Genomic DNA, 6,841 nt, shown 5'->3' with positions numbered 1-6,841 from the left:
GATTTCACAAACCAAAGTTCAGTTTGCCATTTGGGGATTTCTGAGTTGCTGAGAAGTCCTTGTGAACCTCTACAGCACATTAAATTCTATATAAATGAAGTTTGTACAAAGCACTGTGGGTAGAAACAGGAGGGAGAGGGGGTATTATTTCCTAACACATTACTTGCTTTTTAAAAACCTATTGAGGGGCACCTGGGTGGCTCAATGGGTTAAGCCTCTGCCTTCAGCTCAGGTCATGATCGCAGGGTCCTGGGATGGAGTCCCACATCGGGCTCTCTGCTCAGCAGGGAGCCTGCTTCCCCCCTCTCTCTGCCTGCCTCTCTGCCTACTTGTGATCTCTGTCTGTCAAATAAATAAATAAAATCTTTAAAAAAAAATAAAAACACTATTGACTTATGCAAGGATGCAAAAGCAATGTTGAGTGAAACTCCTGGCTCCTTAACAGGAATCAAGCCACCAAACTGTAGAAGTACCTGCCTCACTCTTCTGCGTAGCCTTGTTTGTGTATTTCATGCTTCCCTTCTGTAGCAGGCATGCTCTCTGAGAAAAGAGATCCTTGAGATCTGTATCTCCAACATCTAAATGAAGCCTGGCCCTAGCAGACGTTCAATATTTATTGGTTGAACAAACGAATGAATGAACAAATGAATGATGTGACATCTACTGAAGGTTTTGTTTGGAAAAAGAACTTTGAACACCACTAATCTTTGGAGATGATCTGTGGCTGACATGTTCCTTGATGGTACCTGCTACAACACCTAGCATTTGCTGAGCCCTTACTGTATAATGAACTAAGTATTTTTCAGGTTTTCTCTCATTAATCTTTCCAGCAACCTATAACATGGACACCATGATCCCCATTTTACACATGAGGAAACTGAGGCACAGAGATTAAGTAAGTTGCCCCAAATCACACACCTAGTTGGTATCAGGGCAAGAGCTGGACCAAGTGACTTGGCCCAGTAGTCCAGATTGTTAACACTCCTCAATGCTTAATGGATCTGGGAAAACCCTAAACATCTCATATGGAAGGGGTTGGGGCATAAGCTCTGAGGTGTTTCCGGTTCTATGGGTCTATGACCTTGAGATTCTATCTATCTAGAATTTTCATTGATTGGCTACTTAATTTATGTATAAATATATATATTATGAGTTAAATAAGTAATATTTATAAATTTATAATAATTTATAAAATTATTTATTTATTTGACCATTATTTATTGACTGTATATGCCACATGCTGGGCACTGTGCTAGGCACTTCTCACACACCTTCTTTAATCCTCAGAGGTGGGGGACACTTGGGTGGCTCAGTTGGTTAAGCATCTGCCTTCAACTCAGGTCAAGATCCCTGGGTCCTGGGTTCGAGCCCCTCATCAGGCTCCCAGCTCAGTGGGGAGCCTGCTTCTCTCTCTGCTCGCTGCTCCCCTTGCTTGTGCTCTCTCTCTGTCTCTCAAATAAATAAATAAAACCTTAAAAAAAAAATCCTAGGAAGTGGATATTACAATGCCCATCTTACAGATGAGAAAACCGAGGCTCACAGACTTTAAACATGTAACCAGGGCCAAGATGGTATTAACAGAAACAAGAGGGCAGCCCAGGCCTCAGGCCTACTTGTTTCCAAAATGCAAGCTCCTTCCCTGACCCCAGCCTGCCTCTTTTCAAACATGGAGGGGGCCTGAAGTGTGAGAGGCACTGGTGAAGTCCTTGAGGGGCCTGAGGGCTCAGGGGACAAAGGCTGCCTCTTGACTTCCCAGGCAGGACTCTGCACTCTGAGAGCCCCAGCCTCGTCCAGAAGTGCTGGCCGGGGGGTTGGTAAAGGGAAGAATTTGTAACAAAGCCCCACGAGGTGCCACTTTTTATCCTGATCCTCTCCTTCCCCTCCAGCGTCCCGTGGCCAGTGTCTGTCACCCTCACACAGCAGAAGGCCAGGCCGGGTGATGTCCAGTCTGGATCAGCAGGGACGGACCCTACAGACCTCCCAAGGGCTGCTTTCCCATCACGCACTTTCCCATCAGAGGCTAAATAAAGCTCCCTCCGCTCCAACAAGCAAGAGGAAGACTGGCATCCTCCAGCCTAAATCTAAACCCGGGCTTATTCAGGGAGGAGAGTGAGGGGGGGTGGAGGTAACCGCAGCCCGGCTCCAAGGAATGCACAGCACCTCCCCCCGCCCCCCTCCCCCGGGAAACCAGGCAGGGCCACGTGACTGGCGTCCTCCAGGCTGGCAGGCCAGATGAAATCACGGCCACAGTCACACCCTGAGTCACGGACTGTCGAGGTCCCCACCCAGCCGGCTACAGGAAATGCTGTGTTTTCCAAGAGCGCGCCCGAGTCCCGCCCGCCCGGGGCGCAGCGAAGCTCAGTGGCGCCCCCTGGAGGCGCGCGGCTGCCGGCTCCGTCGCGCCTGGGCGCGGACGCGGCGCTCTTCCACGCGCCTCTCGCGCGCTGCGGTAGCCCCTCGGCGGAGTGGCCAGGTGTCTTCCGAAGTGAGGGGAGAAGAGCACCTCTCCCGGGTGCTGCTCTCCGTCCCACCGCGAAGCTGCCCGCGTCCCAAGCGGTTATTTCCCGTCTGTTATTCCCTTCGCTTCCTCGGGGGGGCGCGCGCGCAACTTGCGTGTTGACTTGGTGAGCGTGCGGGGGTGGGGGGACGGAGTGGACAACATCACAGGGGTTCGTGCTGGTAAGCACTGTGTTAAGTCACCAAAGTAGGAACGCAGGAGAGTTACACGCCTATTCCTACCTTCCCTTGCATTAATTTGTTCCTCTCCACCCTCCCACAAGGTGCGCTCCCTGGGTGTCTCACCCCCTCGCAAGGCCAGCTCCCACGATGGCATAAGCTGATGCCTTGTGTCTCCGTGGTTCTGTTTGTCCAGGTGAACGCCAACTGACCGAGGACCAGACAGATGACACCCCTCCTTAAGACTTGGTTCGACGGAAGTCCCCTCCACAGGCCAGCCGCCACCCCCAGGGAGAGTTGCAAACCCCCAGATTGACTCAGGTAAGTTTCCATCATCAAAGGGAATGGAGGATCCATAAAGAAATTCAGTTCTGACATTGAAAACTGAAGGAAGAGACATTTTGCGCTGCCCAGTTTATGGGCTAGGTTGATTCACACCTACTACACCCTTTTAACAACTTACACCTACTTCAGGGTACAACAGAGACGCAATAACACTAGCCCAGCCATAAAAATAAGAGTAATAACTACCTTGCAGCAAGAGATTCTCGGGTGTCTGGTATCGTGCTTTCCTTACATCATCCAGCTGGTCCTCACGGCGACCTTGTGACGGCGACCTTGTGAAGGAGAGGTGCTTATTAGCCCCACTTACAGAAGAGGAATTGAGATCTGGGAAGGTGAATGACCGCCCCAGTGTTCCAGGGCTGGCGAGTAAGAGTCAGGATTCAAGACCTGGTGTTTGCCTCCAGAACTCTACTGAGGGCTGCACTGGTCTCTGGCCAAATGACTGAAATTCCCCTTCAGACCAGCTGTTTCTGCAGGGATCCCAGAGACTCTTACGGGAGCTTCTCAGCCACAACAGACCTCTTCTCCCTCCTGGCTTCTGTTTTGTGTTCTTTGATCACCCCCAGAGCCCACTGGGAGACTCCCAGACTCTACCACTCTCTCTCTGTTCCAGGATGAGGAGTGTTGCCGTGTCTCGGGTCTGGTCGCTGCTGCTTCCTCTTTGGGTTCCGACAGTCCACCCAGCCCTCATCCTTCCTTGGGCTCCCAGGGCGAGGGCCGTGCTCCTCATCGCCACCCTGATGTCCATCCACTGATGAATGGGGAAAATGTGGCCCACCCTACAGTGGCCTCCGATTCAGCCACGAGAAGGAATGGAAACTGACCCCTGCTACATGTGGATGAACCTGAAACACCTTCTGCTAAGTGAAAGCGGCCAGACGCAAATGTCATGTATTATATGTTTCCGTTTCTATGAAACATCCGGAAGGGGTGAATCCGCAGAGGCTGAAAACAGATGAGTGGTTGCTGGGGACCAGGTGGAAGGGAGAATTAGGGAGAGACTGCTTAACGGGCAACAGGGTGTCCTTTGGCGGGTGATGGAAGTGTTTCGGAACTAGACCCAGAGGGTGATCATCCAACATTGTGAATGTACTGAATGCCACTGAATTGCACATCTTAAAAACGGCTAATTTTATGTTATGTGAAATTTGCCCCAGTAGGAATAAATACACGCACACACACACACACACACACACACACATAACTAAGTACTAGGTCATCCATGTACGACCAGCTGTATTGCTTTTTCATCAGACTGACTTTTGTCATCATGTCAGCTGTCCTCTCCCTAGGAACTTGGTTCAAGATCCTGAAAATCCTTGCAGACGATTTGACAGCATCTCGCTGGTCTGCTGTAAGCTTCCCTGCTCCTCTGGTCCCTGCTGAGTCTTGCCCGACAAGTGGGGGAAACTGGCTGCCCGGAAGACCTCTCCCACCTGCTATCTGCTGGTGGCGGGGCAGGGGCGGTGTTAGAGTGCCATTAGTCAGGGATTTTCCTTGCAAGTAAGAGAAACACAAACAAGCTGACTGACTAAGCAGAAAAGGAGCTTCTTAAAAGGATATTAACTCACGGGATGGGTTGAAGGGCTGGTGGACCTGGCTGGAGGCTGTGCCTCCAGGATCAATGCATGGAAACAGCTGGATGAGCAAAACACCAGCACGCTGTCGCTCTGCTAGGACATTTCTTTACCAAGAACTTGCCCAAGACTGCAGGCCTATAGCCACCCTCCCTACACTGAGCCTCCTTCCCTGGGTTCTCCCTTCCTTATAGTCTCCCCTGGGCATCGGATTGGTGGAGCCGGGTCACGCCCAGGTGCCTTGGCTTCAAGGAAGACTTGTTCCTGGGTCCCACCTCCTCCATGGGGAGATGGAAATTTCTCAAATATTACAAAATGTTGAAAACGTGGCAGGCATACAGAAAACACGGCACACAGCGGATACTGCCTCCATTATTCCCCAAGTGCTTGAAGGACCATATGGCAGCCCAAGCTCATTTGACCTTATCTCTTCTCATGAGAGAACTGGGGGCTTCTGCAGAGACCCAGCCTGGCCAGCTCCGATTTGCAACTATCCAGAACCTTCATACCTGCTCCCCTCCCCCAGATGTGTAGGTTTCAAGGGGCTGGGAGGGAGAAAAAGCCCACCTACCCCTAGTTATGGGTTAGATAACTTAGACCCATCCATCACTACATTCCGTTTCGCAAGAACAGTGATTGGTCCAAGGAAGCCCATGATCAGAACAGTGCCTTTTCAAGTTTTCCCTGGGATTGATAAGGTGTGTCTGTGTGTGTGTGTGGGAGGGGAGAAGTTCTCTTTTGCCATGGAGTTGTCAAACTAGAAGGAAATGCAGCTGGGGTCATCTTCCCTCACCCTAAGAAAGAAATTATATGCAAAAGAAAAATCTCCTATGGAAAGGAGGGATTGGTGAGATGGCCAGGAAAATATGGTTTCATTTCCTGGATCCAGCTAAGCCTGAAGCCTTTCCATCTCTGGTCTTTAATTACAGAAGCCAAAATTCCTTTATACAGCTTCAGTTAGTTAGAGTTGGGTTTCTCTGGGAACGGAGTCTTTGTAATTCGCCACCCACTCTCTAGCGGGAAATTGACTATGAAACATTTTCTGTCCATTAGTTCATTTGGTAGTGGATTTTAAAGTAAGGAGGGAGCTTTAGTATTGTTACTCAGATTTTACATAGAAGAAATTTGGGGTTCAGAAAGGTTAAGGGACTTGTCCAAGTTCACACAACTAATTGTGTATTGGCTTGTATTTGAATTCATTTCTGCCCACCTTTACATTTAGCACTTGTTCTAGAATTCCAAGGGTCAGGTTCTATTTTCAGAACTAATTCTTTGCTTCATAGTTTTCTGCAGTCCTTGGTATACTCGGGACTTTCAAAGCCAGTTCTGTCCTCCTGATAACAGAATAACTACAAGAGCTTATAGAATATACCTAGGCATTTTCATTTTCAAAAGGTATAAAGGCCAAGGTATAAAACTTTGAAGGAGGAATTTCAGTCTGATCGGGGATGTGGGGGACTCAGAGTTTCCGGAATCTCAATCCTCATACCCACACTTATGGGAAACCCTGACCCTCTCTGGTTCTCTGCTTTTTTTTCTTGGGAAACCCAAGGATTTCCTAGAAGGGTAGGAGCTGCCATATTCACATGTCTTTGGAGTCCTATGTCATTCATAGGGACCTGTCATTTGAGCATTGCCTCTTCCAAGTCCAAACACTGACCACACCAGGCCAATACCAGGAGGTCAGTTACTGCAGAAAGAAACATGAGAGAGAAGAATCATGGGAAATGAGTACTCGTTGAGCACAGGCCAGCGATGGCAAATCTGGTTCCTCTCCGCCCTCAGCTTCGCTTGCGCGCTGACAAGAACTCCAAGGCGACCTCGGAGCTCAGCGGGTAATGACTGTGGCCGCCAGCTCTCTGTCCTCTCTGGCCGAGCGCCAGGCACCTCGCATCATTAACCCCACGTTCTTGCCACAACCTCTGAGGTGAGACTTACTTGTCTTCTGTCCCAGAGGAGGAAACTGGAGTTCAGAGAAGATGTTAACTGCCCTGTAAAAGCTGCTAAAAGGAGATTCTTATATAAAAACTAATAAACAACACACCAGTGTATTACCTTCCACATGCAAGACATGTGCCGAGCCTGCTGTGTGTCGTCTTTGCTCATTTCCCGAAGGCCTGGGAGGTGACCCGCCATTTTGCAGGAGGCGGAAGTAGGAAGTAGGATGTGGGAGCCAAGTGCGTCCGGGACCAGCGCCTGGTTCTAACTGTTGCTCCCCGCCGGTTTATCTCCTCTGAGTTGCT

The 6,841-nt window shown here is 49.8% G+C and overlaps 1 long non-coding RNA gene across 1 annotated transcript; it reads left to right on the top strand.

The window, feature by feature from the left end:
- The first annotated feature begins 2,314 nt into the window (after nucleotides 1-2,314).
- Nucleotides 2,315-4,144, top strand: LOC309869373. Its single transcript, XR_014314138.1, has 3 exons — nucleotides 2,315-2,485; nucleotides 2,873-2,997; nucleotides 3,635-4,144. It is a non-coding gene; the product is annotated as an uncharacterized lncRNA (long non-coding RNA).
- Nucleotides 4,145-6,841: the final 2,697 nt, after the last annotated feature.

Source organism: Mustela nivalis (assembly GCF_964662115.1).
Source record: "Mustela nivalis genome assembly, chromosome: 7".
Lineage (NCBI taxonomy): Eukaryota > Metazoa > Chordata > Mammalia > Carnivora > Mustelidae > Mustela > Mustela nivalis.
This window is presented reverse-complemented; position numbering and strand designations above follow the sequence as displayed.